We start from the raw sequence: 20,030 nt of genomic DNA, 5'->3' as shown, positions 1-20,030 counted from the left end.
TGCACAATCATGTGCCGTGGTAGAGCTTTACCGATTTTTCCTCTTGGCGATAAAAGCATGTTCGCTATAACATTTTTGTATTTAATACCTTTCATGCGAATGGGTTGGTTCGGTTTATAGTACTTCCGATGTGCATACGTGCTAGTAACAATTGCACAATAATTGTCCAAATCTGCAGCAGTTGTGATCTCTCTATTTGGCGATTTTTTGAATATCAATTCAAGCAAACCGGGGGATAGTTCGTAAGTCTTGTTCTTAACTGACAAATGACCATTGTCAAAAGTTACTGGTGAATCGCCAATCATCAAGACGCCTCCCCGCATTTTTCGAACTCCATATGATTCATCAAGCTCTTTTTGTTCGCTGGTGTCGAACATTTGTAGGTACTGCTGCAAAAGCATAGGAGATGTTTCTTGCAATATTGGTAACTCCTTCTCAGGTCGTGCTGAATGTTTTTCAGATAATGAATCTGATGAATCCTTATCGGAAAATGATTCTATTGGCTCTTGATCTTCATCATCTTCATGTGCAGTTCTGAACGTATCATTGAAATCCTCGGCCTCTTCCTTCGGAATCGGATTCTCTACTTCTCCCTCCTCTTCTCGTTTCAGCTTTTTTATATCTATTTTATTCTGCTTCTGATCAATTAGCTTTTGCAATGGGGTCACCACCGGTTTGAAAACTTCGCTCAGCTCCTTTTCGGCTGTGATTTTCCCCAATTTCATCATTCGGTACTTCCGTCGAATTGCATTGCTAGCGTTTGCTATTTGACGCAACACCTTTTTCTCGTTAATGAAATTTGCGCTTTGCATATTGACACCGGTGAGATTAGATTACAACTGCGCTCATGTCTTACGAGATTGCAAATTTATAAAACAGTCAAACCCCTTTCTATAACGACCCTCATTCAACTCTCTGTCCTTGTCTATCACAACAAATCCATATCTACTTTCGTTCCAGCACTTTGAGCACAGTTCCTTAAACTGTGTGAATGTCATATCAGTATTGACATGGTCATCATAAACGTGCTTCAAATTCATTTCATCCTGACGAAACAGCACCAGCAGATTAGTATTGTCACGTACGAGATGTTTCGGAATGCGTGCATACGTTTGACAGAGATAAAAGCAGTCAACATTTCTGTGTCGTCCCATGCAAAAAAAAGCTTTCATGTTGTCTTGCTTCTCACAAGCTACATCGTCGAAAATCATGATGGAGTTCGGCTTAGCATCCTCAGGTTTAATCACTTGCTCATGTTCCGTAAAAGGAAAGTATCCCACTCCTTTCACAGTTTTAAGCAGACGCTTAAGAAATATGTATTTCGGTTGATTCAACGATTTTGCGTAAACGTATACATTCTCAAATCTCAAACCGTTGGGGTCTGTTATGAGAGTGAGAAGAGCATTAGTCTTTCCACAATTGGAAGGACCACAAAATACTGCTCGTACACTGTTTGGCAATAAGTCTCCATGACGTCTCTCTCGCACATTCTGTTGTACAAGCTCATCAAAATTCTTCATTGGTAATTTTGTTGACTGATCGTTAAACCTCATCTTGAGAATGACTGACATCGAACGCATTGACAGAGCCTTTATAAAGACATGCATGTTAAATTGAGCTCAGTATCATTCTATACTTTCTACCAACAGGATCGAGTATGAGTAATTCGGGAAATTCGTCAAATCCCATCGCTGAGAGTTTGAAAAAGTTTGCTGAAAAGGTGGATAGACAGCCAGCTTTCTCCGATTCGAAAGTAGAAAAGATCACGGGAAGTCAAGCATTTTCAGGAAAAGTTGATCCTGGACGATACGGGAACATAGGCGATAAAAAGAAATCTTAAGCAACTTTAGTCACAAATGTCTGTTATGAAAGTGCATGGTAAAGGATTTGTGAACGATCTCATCAATAAACTTCCTGTAGAATTACACGTCCCTGGATACCAATACTGTGGTCCAGGTACGAAATTAGCAAAGAGACTTGCACGAGGTGATCCAGGAAGAAATCCACTCGACGCTGCGTGCAAAGAGCACGATATCGCATACTCAAAGAATCGAGATAATCTCTCTGCTCGACACGCAGCAGACAGAGTCCTCGCGGAGAAGGCTTGGGAACGTGTTTGGGCAAAAGACGCAAGCGTTGGTGAAAAAGCAGCGGCTTGGGCCATTACAAATACAATGAAAGCTAAAACAAAACTTGGAATGGGCGTGAAGAAGAAAAAAGTGTCATTGAAGCGTATTATTCGAGCCGCAAAAGCTTCAATGTTACCGGGCGATAATGCCGTAAAATCTGCTCTAGCTGCTGCTCGTATAGCTGTAAGAAAAGCTGGCGGTAAAAGAAATATTCAATCACCACGGATTCTCCCAGTACCAGCTAAAATTGGTGGATTCTTGCCATTTCTCATACCTATTTTTGCTGGATTGAGTGCCACTGGAGCTCTCGCTGGTGGTGCAGCAGGTATTGCTAAAGCCGTGAATGATGCAAAGGCTGCAAAACGTGCTCTTGAAGAAAGTAAACGACATAATAATGCAATGGAGACGATTGCTTTAGGCAAAGGACTATATCTCAAACCCTATAAGAGTGGTATGGGTCTGAGGCTAAAAAACGTGTAAGGCTACCACATCGAGCACTCACCGATTACGATTTGTCAAAGTTCGCTAAAAAGATGCAAATTCCACATTTTCGTGGTGTTTTCATGAGAAATGCATTGCCCAAAAGTGGACCTCTAAAGTATGAATCATCTATAGTGAACCTTGATGATAAAGAAGGTCCTGGTACACATTGGGTTGCATATAAGAAGAAAAACGATAAAGTCTTTTATTTTGACAGCTTTGGTAATCTTCAACCGCCTCCAGACTTGATGAAATATCTCGGTGTTGGTAGCACCATAAATTACAACTATGAAAAATATCAGGACTATGACACTGTGATATGCGGTCATTTGTGTCTCAAATTTCTGAACGGAGAACTATAAAATGAGCTGTCATATCATTGCTAATATCAGTTGAACAACAGAAGCGATGGGCGATTCTTTCACGCTGACACTATCAGGCACATCATCAATTCTCGAGGCTAACTTTTTTCCTCCGATTGAATTGTTACCGTTCAAAAATTATACTTTAGGCCTCGTAGAATTGTTGACCTTCAACTCCATTCCTAATATTGATGTGGGAAATAACAAATTTTATGTAGACAAGGAAATTATAACTATACCAACTGGTAGCTACGAAATTGAAGATCTGGAAAATTATTTGCAGATCGCGCTCTCTGATCATAACATTGTCATCAATCTTAAGCCTAATAATAATACTCTGTGTAGTGAACTCAAGTGTAATCGCGATATCAATTTTGAGCCAAGCGATTCTATTGGTCGATTGTTGGGTTTCACACCGCGCATCCTTCGAGCCAATATTGTTCATAAATCTGACCTACCAGTTGCCATTCTAAAAATCAATTCACTACGAGTGGAGTGTAACATAACAGCAGGAGCTTACATAAACGGTCAACAAGTGCATACAATTCACGAATTTTCCCCTGTTGTTCCGCCAGGATATAAGATCGTTGAAGTGCCATCGCACATCACTTACCTCCCTGTCACCGTACAGGCAATAGATAATCTACAATTGAAAATTGTTGATCAAGACGGAAAATTAGTGAATTTTCAGGGTGAAACGATAACGATCAGACTACACGTGAAATCTTGAAAATGGGTATTGTTTTTGAGTCGAAAGGAAGTTATAAAATTAATACGACATGCCCAAAGTGGAACAGTCGTCGAACATCTCGCAAGGAGCTAACACGCGAAAATTATCGGTTTCTAAAGAGTCTGGGTCTAAAACCTCGAGGAAAATACAAATAAGGCTTTGTTGTGTCACGATATTTTGCTTCATACCATGGAGGAGGTCCTAAGAATACAAAAACCAATCATCTTTGACGAGTCCATCGCACACTATGAATTGCATGGACATCAACCATTCGCATCAGCAACTTTCAACAACAACGATGAGATTCGTATTGCAGTTCAGCATCAGGATTTGTGCTTGCTACCAAGCAAGAGCTCATTGCATGTATACGGTAGATTGACGAAAGCTGATGGGCAATCTGTTGCCACTACCACGACATTGGTCAACAACGCCATCTGTCACCTATTTGAAGAAATTCGTTATGAGCTGAATGCTGTGGAGATCGATCGATGTAAAAATGTTGGTCTTACAACACTCATGAAAAATTATATCTCCCAGAATCCTAGCCAAAAATCAGTCATGGAAAATGCTGGTTGGCTGGGAGACGAAGAAGCATCGATAACCGATGCAGCTGGTTACTTTGACATCTCTATACCTTTAAGTATGCTACTGGGCTTTGCTGAGGACTATCGCAGAATTGTTGTCAATGCCAAACATGAGTTGATTTTAACACGTGCAAACACTGATACGAATGCTATCATACAAACTGCTGATGCTGCGGAACAATTCAAAATTACTCTTTCAAAGATCGAATGGATGATACCATATGTCAGAGTAGCTGATCAATGGAAAATTCAACTATTAAATTTTATCGCCAAAGACTCGTACATTCCGTTGAGTTTTCGTGCTTGGGAATTGTACGAGTACCCGCTACTACCTACAACTACAAAGCACGTTTGGGTTGTGAAAACCTCTACGCAGCTCGAGAAACCTCGATACGTTGTTTTGGGATTTCAAACAGCTCGGAAAAATAGTGCGACTAAGAACGCGAGTCGCTTCGATCATTGTAATATCAGAGACGTCAAACTCTTTCTCAACTCAGAGAGTTATCCTTATGGAAATTTGAATCTTGATATTGATCATAATCAGTACGCTCTACTCTACGATATGTACACAAATTTTCAGGCTTCCTACTACGGGAAGGAGTCTGAACCACTGTTGAGTAAAGTAGACTTTTTGAAGTACGCACCACTCATTGTCATTGATTGTTCAAAACAGAATGAGTCATTGAAATCTGGACCCGTTGACATTCGATTAGAATTCGAGTCAACAAATCCAATTCCACCACAAACTTCAGCATATTGCTTGATATTACACGATCGAATTATAGAATACAACTCAATCAGTGGAAATGTTAAAAAATTGATTTGAGGTGGTGGGGATTAAAATATAAAAATATCTGTAGAGGATTCTTTGGGGCAGTAACGTTCAAGAGATGGAGTACGTAGTAGATTTGCAGGGTTTTAAGCAACCCATCAACGAATTTGTGCTGAAAGAATTCTCGGTTATTTCATTAAACGATTCGACACCTCTGACACTGCTATTCCAAGCCCCCTACGCATGGAACGATTTGCCTGTGAAATTCAAATGTACGAACGCGTGTTTAACACGTAATTATCATGGAATATCTTGGAACCATGGTTCTGTGCCCTACAACGCTGCAACAGGAATCATCCAAAGCATTTTACATAATGCTAGATCTATCTATGTGAAGGGCTCCGAGAAGCGAGAATGGTTGGCGAATTTTTTGTCAGAAGGATTCGAACGCATCATTAATATTGAAATGCTTGATTGTCCTTCGCTTCAAAAGTTGCGGAAACAAGCGAACACTGGATGTCCTCATCATGAAAATTCATTCAAGTACAATTGTGCTCACCAAAATGTTCAGTTGCTAAAAAATTGGATTCTCGAACCTAATGATTAAGATACGTGTAAGGTTTTTTTCATGAAAATAAATACAAAGTTTTCGAAAAAAGATTTTATTGATTATCGCGAGGTTTTCGTATTATGTCTACAAACTCCTTCAAATTCTCCACATGATTACGCAAGTTTTCAGCACGATCTATAATATCGTTAACAGATTCGTCATCTGAAGTGAAATATGTCTGTATTTTACATTTCAAAAGCAACAATTTCTGCAGCATTTCATTAGCACCAACAGATACACATTCAACGTGTTTATTAATAATATCACTTGCTCCATGCATACGTTTGCACAGTGCACAATCGCCTTGCTCTGCTTTTATCTTTCGTATATTCTCTTGAAAATCGGCGATATCGGAGAAGAAATCGTAGACTCCTTCAGGTGGATCATTTCCAAAATACTTTCGTACAGCATCATCATAATCGACGAAGTATGGTTGACAACAGCACAATTGGTTCAACTGGTCTGGATTGAATTCCTCCATGACTGACTTTCTGTTAACTGAGAAATTTGCTAAGTTTCGCTCTTATATATCCTATTACGTCTTTTTAGGAATGTTAACTCAAATACGCATCTGTTGCAACAGGAGAAATCTGCTCGTCGCACGATTCTTGGAAATATTTTTTTCGAGCGCACCCTTCGAATGTTTGAAGGTCATCGAAGTTCACGCTGTTACCGGAGAAGTCTGCATTGAAAATTCCTGTCGTCACACGATTCTTTTTTTTTTAATTCTGTCATCTCAATAATCACCGCATTTTTCAAGCTAATTATTCTCGGAATCCCTACTACCCCCTCGTCGAACCTGTGCGCCTTCATGACACCACATTTTTCAACGTCTGATTTCACCGCACGATTCTTGGAAATATTTTTGTCGAACCGATTCTGTCACCACCACACGCAACCCAGAATCCTTCATCATCACCCCCCTTTTATAGCCAAAAGGCCGATGATCTTCCGAAAATGTCGAGAACATTTTGACCCGCCCCCCGGGGGAACGAGTGACCCCGCAATATCTCCTTGTAGACCCCCCTCATTGCAAATGGTCGAACCTTCGAGAATGTGACTTCAGAGAACATTCTGACCTGCGGGAACGAGTGACCCGCATTACCCCCTTACTTATTTTATGACGTCATACTTCGAGAACGTTCTATGACGTCATCCTTCGAGAACATTCTGACCCCCGGAGAGCGAGTGACCCTCATTACCCCCTGTCATCCTTCGAGAACGTTCTATGACGTCATGATGACGTCAGAGAACATTCTATGACGTCATGATGACGTCATCCTTCGAGAACATTCTGACCCCCGGGGAGCGAGTGACCCTCATTACCCCCTGTCATCCTTCGAGAACGTTCTATGATGTCATGATGACGTCATCTTTCGAGAACATTCTATGACGTCATCCTTCGAGAACATTCTGACCCGCATTACCCCCGGGGAGCGAGTGACCCGCATTACCCCCTGGATCCAGAACTCTCCTTGCTTATCTACTGCAGCTTTAATCGGGTAGCAAAAAATTCTCAGAGTTCGAGTTCGAATCGGGTAGCAAAAAATTCTCGGAATTGGAGCTCGAATCGGGTAGCAAAAAATTCTTGGAATTGGAACTCGAATCCTCCTGAGCAGTAATCTCGGAGTTTAGATCAACAAACTCATTTATACGATAGGCATATAGAATGCCAACGCGGGCAACGGGGGTCCAGGGGGCAGAACCCCGGCGGGGGTGGAGAGGTCGGAGCCCCCCAAATAAAAGCGAATAAAATTTTAATTTGACTATCCCAAATAATCCATCCACCACATTGTCACCCCGCGGAATACCACAGAAAAATGCGAAAAACTGCGAATACGTAAAAACGCGCATATAGAACGACTCCACGGGTTCCGGAGGTTTATAACACGACAAACCGGTCTCATGATAAACTCCGCATCACCGCGTGCCATGACCCAGCAGAACCACGAAAAATCGCGAACACAGAACGGGTAGGGTTCCATATTGTGACGAAACACTCGCGCGACGGCCCGGGCCCGTCGAAACTAACGAAACTCCGCAATCTTTGGATCGCGGAAAAAACATCGCGGCGACCACGCTCGTCATTATTGACAGGTGGCGGCCATCTTAGGCCGGTAGGCATGAGCCCGAGTGGGGCTACCGGCGCCGCTCTGAACTTCGCCGCGCTATATTTTCAGAAATTAATTCTTTTTGATTTTTATTATTTCAAGTCGCCGAAGAGAGTAATTACGATCAAAATCACTAGAAAAAAAACACGAATATAAGAAAAACAATCACAAGTCAAATTAATGATATAAAAAACAATCACAAATGAAAAATGTAAAAATCGACTGCGACGCATGCGCGAGCAGAGCGTTAATGGGCTATAGGACGCGTACGTGACTTTTAGCGATTGTAATTATTCGAATCATATTGAATGAAATAACAATGCCAAATCAGAGAAGAAATTAAGTAAGAATCGATCAAATTGAAGTTTTTTGTTGTTGAAATTCACAAATGGCTAAAAATCGTAAAAAGCGGTAGTCCGCGCATCGTATGTTAGCCCGCTCGACCAACGGGCGAGCTCGAATCATGGCAACGGGCCAATCGGAGAAGGCGTTGCGCAGAACCGGTCGAAAACTGAGATTCTCAGCGCTCGAGAATTTCATGGTGGGGAACGGGGTATAAGAAGCGCTGCGCGACTCATTCGGCGGTCAGTTCTCCCTGCCTCAAGGATCAACTTGGACCTCTCTCTCTGACAACACTGACCAAGCACTCTGCTCAAATATTCATAAATTCCTTTCCAAATTTTCCTGGATGCCTGGAATCTCGGAGCGATTCGGTGACTTTTCAATTCCAGGGTCCGCACCTAACCTCTAAAAATTTCCAAATTTTCCTGGATGCCTGGAATCTCGGAGCGATTCGGTGACGTTTCAATCCCAGAGTCCAGGGTCCATTCTTAGCTTTTCCAAATTTCCGTTGCACGGGATCTCGGAGCGATTCGGCGACAGTAGTAGGTGGTGCACTATGGCGACCCCCACTCCTATCCCCACTCCTATCCCCACTCCTTTCCCCCACTAGGCCGAGCGGCCGGCGTTGTGGGCGAGAGGTTTGCGGGTGTGCGGAGGGGGTGTGAGCGTGTCATCATAGTGCACCATCGTTTTTTCCGGTGTATATTTTTTTTATTTTATATTTGTAAAAAAATATAAAATAAAAAATCTCTCTTTCTCTATACATATTAATTTTATTTTTAAAATGGATAAAAAAAATCAAAAAAAATTAAAAAGAAAAAATAAAAAATAAAAATAAAATAAAATAAAAAATATATTGTGACCGAAATTTTCATATTTTCCAACTTTGTCACAAAACTCTCTGTTCCCCTCTCTCGTCGATTTTTGTTTCGGGAAAAATCCCGTGGGCGCCAGTCGCTGAGCGACTCGACGAAAAAGAGAAAGAGAAAATGTTGACCGGCTTGGCTGGCAGCGGGATGGGGGTGGGCGAAAGAAAGAATAACTTGGAATCTCAACTCACAATTTGATGTTACAATTTAAAGATTAGTTGAACACTTCGTTTATTCGTATATTTGATTACCAAATTTTTATATCGCTGGTGAGAATTTTAACGGGACTACCACGCAATTCGGGGGAAAACGTCGCGAACCACATTCACACACGATCGGGATCCTACACACTTTATAATTTAATATCGAGCTCGTTTCGTCCTGTCACAGAACTACTTGTGATCAGGGAAAATTACGATGTACTAATTATTTACGGGATCAAAAGAAATCACCGAGCCCCCGCTGATCGGTTACTCGGCCGAGCTGTTTTCCCATCGCACGCGTAAGCGAATCCGATCCACTCACTCTATCTCACTCAAACTTACTCAAATATTTCCGACTTTTTCCCCACGAATCCTCGCACAATTATCACGACACGGAGATTTTCGAGCACGGCCACGCAAGCTACATTTACTTTACTTTTAATTTTGTCGGAAAAACCCCGCTTCACTAGCTGGGAACGCGGGTACGAACAGAAAAAGAACAAACTCTAAGCTTGAACAAAAGTCGCGAGGCGAAACCGTCACCGTGACCGTATTTCTCGAGAGGTTTTGGCTCTTTTTACGGGATTAATTGAATTTAACTTTCCGATACGACGAGTATACAATTCGCCGCGAAGACAATAATGTTCGGATAATTTCTTCGAGAGGTCATCGACTACAGATCAATGAAAGAAAGCGGGAACTTACAGTCACACTCAACTCTCGAGATCTCCACGTCTGGCTCGCTCGATACTTCACGAAAATCTAACGAGATCGATCCTCGTTACGCAGCGTGTCACCACCCCTCTTTCTCCTTTTGTTCGATTTTCGCTCAACTGTTAGCAGGTGCGTCGCGTCAATTTTCTATAATGGGCGATAGACGGGGCCCCGAATTTTCACGGGAGTAATTATTAATTCAACAGCGTTTATAATAACCCCTAGCCCGAATATGACATACGACGTAGACTAACGACGGGAAGAGAAATTTGCCGATGTTTAATTCCCATCTCAATTGACGATTCTGGAACTCCGAAAAAGGTTTGACGCCCCTCTAGACGGGACTCCCCTGAGATGTCGATGACTTCAGAATTTGAAATTTCAATCGTCCAGAATCTTCGGGAATGTTCTGTAACGGGCGGCCTGTAATTGTGTGTTTCGATGCGACAAGAATGTGTTTTGCGTACGAGCCCCGCTCGAAGTACGCCGATGTTGTGATCTTTCCGGGAAGTAACCAAGTGTATGAGCTCCACTCGAAATACACTGATACAACGATGACTGGTTTTCCTCTCTGAATTATCGAGATCTTAGTTTTCGGGACGGCTCGCATGAAAAATAATAAAAATAAATCACGGAGTATAAATTCATTATTCTTAAAATCCTTATTCTACAAAAGGTTTGCGTGGTCGTGCGTGGTCGAAGCAACGAGCGAGAGACGGGAGACTGCGAAAGACATCTTTTCATGTCATATTTCCGTTTGTGACAATCGCCAAAAATAAAATTGTCACAATATATTGAAAAAACTCACCGGGGTGACGCGTCTCTCTCTCTCTCCCCGATCCAGGCTCCACGACGCTGTCTCGCGCACCATTGTTTTTCACACACACACACACACACACACACACGCGCGCGCGCGCGCGCGCGCACACGCACATGCCCACAATCTATTCTTCGGCACCGGCCGGGGTGTCGACAACGTCGACGAAGCCGTCGTCGTCGCCCCCCTCGTCGTACCCGTGATAGCCGTCGGGTACCAGCAGCTCGTTCACGAGTACACCCCCGAGATCCCGGCCGTCCTCAGCAAACAGCAGGACGTTCAGGGGGTGCCGTGTAGGAGGGCTCATGACGATGGTCGTAAGACGCCCCTCGCACAACGCCTCCACCTCGTGGATCGAGTAATAATACTCATCCAAGTAGGCGAGACCGTGGAGGGAGCACTCTATCATGAGCGCTGGTATCACCTCTAATGCTGGTGAGGGGTGGTAGAGGTAGCCTAGATCGTAAAAGGCACTCTCGCCGCGATCTACCAGATACACCTCAACATAATCACAGCTATCACGGTAAACAACCTCCCCACGGTACGCGATATACGAGCCCCGCGGCACCACCACACAACTCGCGCCCGGCGTCGCCTCCTCTCTTTGGACGGGCCGGCCCAATCTCCTGTCTATAAAATCGTTGTGCAGCAACGACACCACGTGCAAATAAAGCTGCTCTAGTGCGTCGGTACGCACGTAGAGCGACGCAACACTCAGCAGCCGTATCACCCGACACGTGAACGCCGCGCCGAGAAACCCGTAATCCCGGTAACGAGGATACATTTTGAGGGAAAAACAAAAAAAAGAAAAAACTTGTAGACGGACAGAATATAAGAGTGACCGGGACGAGATACTCGCGCGCGATTCGATTGAAGACTGATGGGCGAAGAAGGCTAAGACGTTTATGCAAATACGTGCTTATGATGAGCACATCATTGCAGGGGTAAAAGAAGGACAGGAGGGGCCGTAAAAACAGCCGACACCTCGGCCCGATGCAGTCATCCTCGTATACGGGGCAAAGGATTTACACATGCCCTCTCGCTCACTCTCACGCTTAGATAAGGCCGCTCGCGAGGCGCGATGCCTCGCGAGAGCTTGAGGTATTCGCTGCTTCATCAAAACTGCACGTGGCTGCAATCTCGACGGCGTACACCCTCTTACTCGCTCTCGTGCTAGCATACGCGTCAACGTATACGCTCTCGCTCGCTCTCTCTTGAGATGCGGTACCTCGCGCTCACCGGGCACAGCCTCTAAGCAGGCGGGGGAGTACGTCGTCGTAGCATTGACCTTAAGCCATAGCATCGCGCTGGTTCTTTAAGCAACAGCCAGCAACGATGGCATATACCGTCTCGCTCGCTCCAACGTCATGATACATCCTCTTTCTCTCTCGTGAGGCACAATACTCGAGCATTTGAGAGTCGTGGCAATGATAGCGCATGCTATCTCGCTCGCACCCGTGTCGTGATAAAGCCTCTCGCTCGCTCTCTCATGAGATGCGAGGCCCTGCGCTCTCGCGACGCCGTCGTGCAGCGTCATCAGAATTGCACGTGCATCGGCCGAGCGCTCCAGAGCTCTAACGAGGATAGAGCACAGCCTCTCGCCCACACCTGGAGACATGATACATTTTCTCGCTCACTCTCTCTCTCTTGTGAAGCGCACGAGCGCGAGAGCAGCAGCAACAGCATATGCCCTCTCGCTCACACTCGCGACACCGTGCATTCTCTCACTCGCTCTTTCGCTAGATATAGAGGCACAGCGCTTCACAGTTGTAGCAGTGATACCGTATATCGTCTCGCTCGCTCCAACGTCATGATATATCTTCTCTCTCTCTCTCTCTCTCTCGTGAGGCCCAATACTCGAGCATTTGAGAGTCGCGGCAATGATAGCGTATGCTATCTCGCTCGCGCCCGTGCCGTGATAAACCCTCTCGCTCGCTCTCTCATGAGATGCGAGGCCCTGCGCTCTCGCGACGCCGTCGTGCAGCGTCATCAGAATTGCACGTGCATCGGCCGAGCGCTCCAGAGCTGTAACGAGGATAGAGCACAGCCTCTCGCCCACACCTGGAGACATGATACATTTTCTCGCTCACTCTCTCTCTTATGAAGCGCACGAGCGCGAGAGCAGCAGCAACAGCATATGCCCTCTCGCTCACACTCGCGACACCGTGCATTCTCTCACTCGCTCTTTCGCTAGATGTAGAGGCACAGTGCTTCAGAGTTGTAGCAGTGATACCATATACCGTCTCGCTCGCTCTCATCACACTGATCCTTTAGCGATCAATCCTCTCTCTCGCTCTCCCGTGAGACGCGATGCTTTATACAGAGCTGTCAAAACGACGCATACAGCTGCAGCCTCTTGATACCTCTAAACAAACCCCACCGATATATATTCTTTATTATATGCTATTTTTGCGGATTCAACCGATTCACTTATGAAGGGCGTATCTCCGAGGGCTAAAGACACAGCTCGGTCTTCGGGAGAAGATGCTATACAGGAGATGGAGCAATATGCTCGGAAATATGCTTGCACAGGCATAAGCAAAGCTGTCTCACTCGTGCGCGTGCTTTTTCACGCAAACACCGGGGACCATGCGGAGTACTGTAAAACTTCAGCGACTGCTCCTTTGCTGTCTTGAAAAAAATATCGCTAGCATTTTAATTATGATTCACACCTATCTTCTCGCTCGAGATATGTCAGTAGCGATTCAACCGTCATATAGAGCGGTATTTAACGATTATCCCTTACAATGTCGGATGAATCAGTGCGTTCTTGTATTTTGGGTCTTTTACGTCTAACAAAATCGCATAGCGCTCAGCTGAGACGTCGGTGTAATGATCTATGGTGTTACGAGCTGCTGCGTTTATCGGGTGATCGACTCGTGAACAGACTTAAATACGTGATCTGGTGGGCCCCTTTACGCGCTCTAGTGGTGGCCTATAACAGAGGCATATTAAGTGGTCAACGAGTGCTGGGTGTTGTGTATGAGGAGTTACAGCGCCGCGGTGTTTTAGAAGCTCCCCGCGTAAGAGGCCTTGTCGATGAAATCAGATGTAAGTACCATTAGCTCGATAAATCACTGTTGTTGGCGGTTAGCAATACAGCAGTTATTTTTACCATAGGCTATCGGCAGTTTTACGATGCGGGGAGTGACGAAGAAGAGGCTCTCGCTGAGGCGACGAGAGCTGTGGAGGAAACGGATCTAGAGCGTCAAACCGCCCTCTACCGTGCGTATTCAGCTCTGTTTTGGCGTTATTATCCCCGATTTTCGTTTTTAGACATAAAAACTACTGGGGGCGGTATTTTTTTTCAGAACCGCAGTATGAGGAGAGGGCTGAGGAAGAGCCTAGGGCGAGCACCTCGGCAGCATCGGCCGAACCGATACCGCTGCAACCCGAGTCTGATGACGACGAGGCGTCGACTATTCTAAACCCCTCCTTGATGTTTAGCGATCGGTCTGATATACTGGGTAAGCATAGTCGTACAATGATAATAAAATAAAAATAAACCGCGTTAATAAACAGAAATTATGAAATAACCCAAACAGCTGTGTACCGGCAAGCCAGAGCAAACGATGACGACGGAGCGATAGCGGGTCCATCGTATCACCACCATCGTCAGCAGGAAGATGACCTCGTACAGCCCGAGAATCAGCTGGGGGTGTATCCGATGGATGCTCGACAGGAGGCGGAGGAGGAGGAGGAGGAGGAGGAGGAGCGTCTAAACGAGGAGCGATTAGAAGCTAGACGCTTCGGCCTATGGTTTCAAGAGCTGATGGAGTGTGATTCAGGTAAAGAAATAATAACGTCTTCTCTCTCTTTCTCCCTCACTCGCGCGCTTTCTCTCTCTTTATCTCTAGCCCTTGCGGTATATACAGGATATGTTTAAAAAGGCTTTATTATATTTACCACAGGGTACTCGTCAGCTGACTCGTCAGCTATCTCGTTATAGGCGTACCGCGATTAGTACGAGGTACACTAAAGTTACAATATGCCTTTTTATCGGCGATCTCTACTCTATAACTCACGCCTTTGTTTGATTACAGATATACAAACGGGCGGGGGAAGAACACGCAATACACAGGGGAACGAGGCTTTCGGTTATGTGCAACCCCCGGGAGGGCGGATCATCATCACGCACGATACAGCCCGTTATTTCAAATGTTTTCAACTACGTGGTCGGGAGATAACATTGCGTATCCGCCAACCTCACGCTGGCGCAAACGTGACAACATGGCTTGAAGGAGCATTCCGCGATCTTCTGACGCATTTCACGAGTCACTGTGAGGGTGGTGACTACGCGGGGATCTCGTTCTCCGCGAGCTGCTTAGCGCACGGCCCCGTCTGGCTTTCATTCCGTCCTGTCCGCGCCTATACATTTGTAGATATCTGGCAATTAATAACAAACATAGCTCAAAGTGCAGCGTCTCTGGATATTGATGATTCTTTCCATATAAAAGTATGTATCGTTAAAGGTTTGGAGGGTAGGGGGCGAAAAGGTTTGACACACGAGGGCGTTGCTAAAAAATCAATTTTAACGATTCGAAATACCGACAATCTGTGTCTACCGCGCTCGTTAGTAACAGCACGCGCGTACGCGGAAAGGGGTGAGATACGCTCGGGGGCTCTGCATTCTAGATGGCAGCGTATACGACAGATTAACGGGTCGCTTCAAAAAGAGGCGGCGCTTGAGCTCACGAGAAGCGCAAATGTTGTTATACAGCCCGCTGGCTGTGGTATGCGCGAAATTGCTATATACCAGAATTATTTGGCTCGCGAGGGGTTAGCTATCGTGGTTTTCGAGTTTTTGACTTTGGGGCGACGCGAAAGACCGGTGTTTGACGGTACACAGACGGTTATGGATACAGTAGGCTCAGTCCGGCACACGTTATACATTCTGTATTATGAGCGGTCGCATCATTTCCAGCCTATCTTGAATCTGCGTGGTGCTGTAGGCAGCTTAAACTTCTGCGCAATCTGTAACGCCCGTTCTCGTCGGGATCACAGATGTTTAAAAAAGAAATGCCCTCGCTGCCTTCAAGCACCACCCTGCGCTCTGGGCGCAGCTGCCGCGATCAGATGCGAGACATGTAACCGCGATTTTTTTGGGGAACAATGTTTAGAAAATCACAGGGCTATTACCATCCGTCGTAAACACAGGGTAAACACTGTTTGCGAGTCTCTTCAGCGGTGCCGTAACTGCTTTCGCGCGATAAGACCTTTAGAGAAAAAGACGCATGTGTGCGGGGAGGGTTTCTGTAAAACGTGTAAATCGCGGCACCCCTATAATCACCTGTGCTATATGAGGCCTATTCGCGTCGATGAGAGGCCAAAAGAGAACATATTCATATTCTATGATTTTGAAACGCAGCAGTGTACCCCTGCAAAAGGTGATCCTACAACGCGCGTTCACTAACCGAATCTTTGCGTAGCTCAACGTGTCTGCACCAAGTGCTGCGATAATGCTTCTATAGACGAGCCGTGCGAGCATTGCGGGGATCACGAGTTTATATTTAGGACGAACCCTGTGTGTCAACTTGTGGAGTTAGCCATACAGAGTATGCCGGGCTTCTCTCACATATTTTTAATAGCCCATAACGCCGGTGGTTTCGACGCCCAGTTTATCCTGCGCTACTTCATCGAGGAGAAAAAAACGCAGCTCCCGTCTTTAATAATGAACGGCACTAAAATCATCACAATGCGCGTTGGCAAACTCGTGTTTCTCGACAGCTTGAACTACTTTCACATGCCTCTGAGTGCACTGCCTACATCTTTCGGTCTAAAAACTGCTCTCGCCAAAGGATCTTTTCCGCATCTGTTCAATAGACCCGAGAATCAAAATTATATTGGGCCGATGCCGCCCGCAGCCGATTACTCTCCCGACACTATGCGCCCGGAGGAACGCGAGCGTTTTTTTGCATGGTATAACGAGTTAAAGAATGCCTCTTATGTATTTAACTTTTCAAACGAGCTCATAACCTATTGTAAAAACGACGTTACGATATTGAGACAGGCCTGTGTGGTTTTCCGGAAAATGTTCATGGACAGCGGACGCGTTTGCCCGTTTAGCGAAAACACAACAATCGCGTCCGCCTGCTTTCAAATCTTTCGAAAAAATTTTTTAAAACCTAACACGATCGGTATTATACCTACGGGTGGTTACAGATGGGCTCACAATCAGTCAAAAAAAGCGATCTCTTGGCTCGTGTGGATGGAGCATTCTTTAAATCGTCGTATCATTCACGCAGGACGCTCGCGCGAGTTTAAATTGCCTCAAAATTTATTAGTAGACGGTTACTACGAAACACCTGATTCAACCCACGTGTTACAGTTTCACGGTTGCTATTGGCACGGGTGTTTGAGCTGTTTCACTGTAAACAGAGACCGTGTACAAAGCGACGGTGATACATTGAACGAGCGTCTCGAGAGAACAAACGCTATATCGCAGAGAATCCGCTTAAGCGGCTACACGTTAACCGAGATTTGGGAGTGCGCGTATGACCGGATGATAAAAACAGATTTAGAGATGAGCGCTTTTGTGAGTGATCACCCTCTGGTTCGAGCGGAGCCTCTCAATCCGCGCGATGCTTTTTTCGGTGGTCGCACGGAAAACATGGTCACTCTGTACGACGTGAAAGACGGGGAGCAGATACGATATGTTGACGTTTGCTCTTTGTACCCATACATCTGCAAGTATACGGCAAATATCCAGTGGGCCATCCAACGGTATACGTCGGCGACGAGTGCAGGGCGCTGACAGGTCCCGAAAATAATATCAGTCTTTCCCGCGTCGAGGGCCTTGTTAAATGTACAGTGCTTCCACCGCAAAATCTTTATCATCCGGTGCTGCCGGTGCGAATGCATCAGCGCCTGTTATTCGGGTTATGTCGTAGCTGCTGCGAAACAATGAACCAGGACGCGTGTCCTCATGAAGACCCCGCGGAGCGTGTATTTAGCGGTACTTGGGTGGTGGATGAATTGTGAAAAGCTATTGCGTGCGGGTATAAAATATTAACCGTGAGCGAGATTTGGCAGTATAAGATAACGCAGTACAACCGCGATACACAGGAGGGGGGCCTTTTCACCGGGTACATAAACACTTTTCTTAAAATCAAACAAGAGGCTAGCGGTTGGCCCGAGGGTTATACAGATGACGAGGCTGCCCAAGCTGCCCAAGAATAACTGCTTTTAAGACAGCCGAAGGGGTTCAGCTGGAGCGGGGTGCGGTAGCGAAAAATCCGGGGGTGCGCTCGGTAGCCAAACTTTGTCTTAACTCCTTTTGGGGTAAATTTGGACAACGCGAAAATTTACCACAAACAGAAATAGTGTCGACACGCGAAAAACTTATGGAGTTGCTAAATAGCCCCGAGCACGAGATCACTGGTATGCTACCTGTTAACAACCAGGTGCTGTATGTTAATTATACGAAAACCGACGATGCTGTAATACCGTCTAATATAGCAAATACTGTCATAGCTGCATACACCACAGCCCAAGCCCGTTTAAAACTTTACACCTATCTCGAACCGCTGGGTAAACGTGCTCTGTACTGCGACACCGATTCCGTTATTTATGTCACGAGAAAAGAGCCTGGAGAGTATGAACCGCCAACGGGTCAATTGCTAGGGGATTTAACCGACGAGCTAAGCTCCTACGGCGAGGGCAGTTACATTGTCTTTCATCTCAGGCGGCCCTAAATTTTATTCTTTCATAGTTAATACGCCGAGCGGCGCGGAAAGCGAGGTTTGCAAGGTTAAAGGCATAACGCTGAATTACGCAAACAGCTCGCTGATAAATTACGAATCAATACGGTCATTTATAATAGGTGAGAGAGAAAATCCTGTTGTACTACAGTTTGATTCAATACGTCGTACACCGTTCCACCAGGTTGTCACACGACCCGAAAAGAAATCGTGCATGCCTCTGAGCGTCAAGCGAAGACGTGATGGCGAATACGGCTCGCTCCCTTACGGCTACAAATAACAGTTTATAAAAACTCTCGCTTTAAATATTGTTAAGCAGCGTTGTAAAATATCTATGTTATTACTGTAAAATATTTATACTGTTACCGGAAAATAAAAGCTCTATACATGTTTCAACTGCTCGAATTCTTTATATTATACTGCCCCGCAGGAAACGTGGTCATTCGCGCAGATGGATGTACGGTGGAAGCATCCCTGGACCTCAATGATCTGTGGTCCCACAGGCTGCGGTAAAACGTACTTTGTAAAAAAGTTTTTAAAGTTTATTTCACGGATGAACAGTGAGCCGTTTGAGAGAGTCAATTTCTATTACTCCGAGTGGCAGTCAGCGTACACGGAGTATGGTGAATCAATAGAGTTCCACGAGGGTCTACCTCAGAGTGCTGATTATGCTAACGACCCTCGCGCAAAACTTCTCATAATCGATGATTTGATGCGCGAGGCGTCTAACAACAATGTTGTGGACCTTTTCACCAAAGGCAGTCATCATAAAAATCTCAGCGTTATTTTTATTACCCAGAACTTATTCCATCAAGGACACGGCCAGCGAGATATCTCGCACGGTTATTTGCTACTCGACCTGAAACAATCGACGCCTGACAACTGTAGATTCCGTACCTGTATTTTTCCCGACGACCCCCATCATTTTGTCTACGTACCGCGGAAAAAGTTTAAAAGCGGATGCAATGCTGGTGAATTACCAGTTCAGCGCATGTAATGGCGCCCAAAGGGTTATCGTACTGTGATAAATGCATGATCGTTTTGAGCGCACTTCAGCGAGCTAACAAGATAACGCAAGGACCCAGCACGTGTGGAAACACCTCCCACCCTTATTATTGTATTGGTCTATGCGTGTGGTATATTCTTAAAGGCACCGCTACCCCCCATCCCTATAGGTCGAAAAAATCGCCTAAAAGGGGCGATACGTCGAGAGGTTAGACAGTTTGACACGCGTAATGGAGCGAAACGGTGCACCGCTCTGTAAAAAGCACGTGACGATACTACGGGCTCTTCAGTATCTCAATAAAGAGCAACGCGAGGCTGCCCTGCGTAAAGCGGACCCAAGCATCGTCCGTTGTATCTGCGAGTGTGCTTTGAACGTTCTTTGTGGTAACGTTCCTTTGAAGGCTGATCAGCGAAAAAAGCTACGACGACACGCTCCCGCTTTCCGTCGTTTAGCCGCGAAAAAAGGCTGCTGGAAAAGTAAAAAACGTTTTGTTATCCAGAGCGGCGGGTTTCTACCGCTCCTACTAGCACCGATACTAGGCACTGTTCTATCGAGCCTGATTGGCGGACGGGGATGATGGAGCACACGAGAAAAATGGTTC

At 45.5% G+C, this 20,030-nt stretch overlaps 1 protein-coding gene and 1 long non-coding RNA gene across 11 annotated transcripts in view; one reads left to right on the top strand and one right to left on the bottom strand.

Moving 5' to 3' along the window:
- Positions 1-20,030, bottom strand: part of LOC122407486 (estradiol 17-beta-dehydrogenase 11-like) — a 574,026-nt gene that overhangs the window by 20,996 nt on the left and 533,000 nt on the right. The gene's annotated exons all lie outside the window — the stretch shown is intronic.
- Positions 14,410-14,815, top strand: LOC122407487 (uncharacterized). Its single transcript, XR_006260212.1, has 3 exons — positions 14,410-14,511; positions 14,635-14,693; positions 14,767-14,815. It is a non-coding gene; the product is annotated as an uncharacterized lncRNA (long non-coding RNA).

The sequence above is a fragment of the Venturia canescens genome, chromosome 3 (assembly GCF_019457755.1).
Source record: "Venturia canescens isolate UGA chromosome 3, ASM1945775v1, whole genome shotgun sequence".
NCBI classification, from domain to species: Eukaryota; Metazoa; Arthropoda; class Insecta; order Hymenoptera; family Ichneumonidae; genus Venturia; species Venturia canescens.
This window is presented reverse-complemented; position numbering and strand designations above follow the sequence as displayed.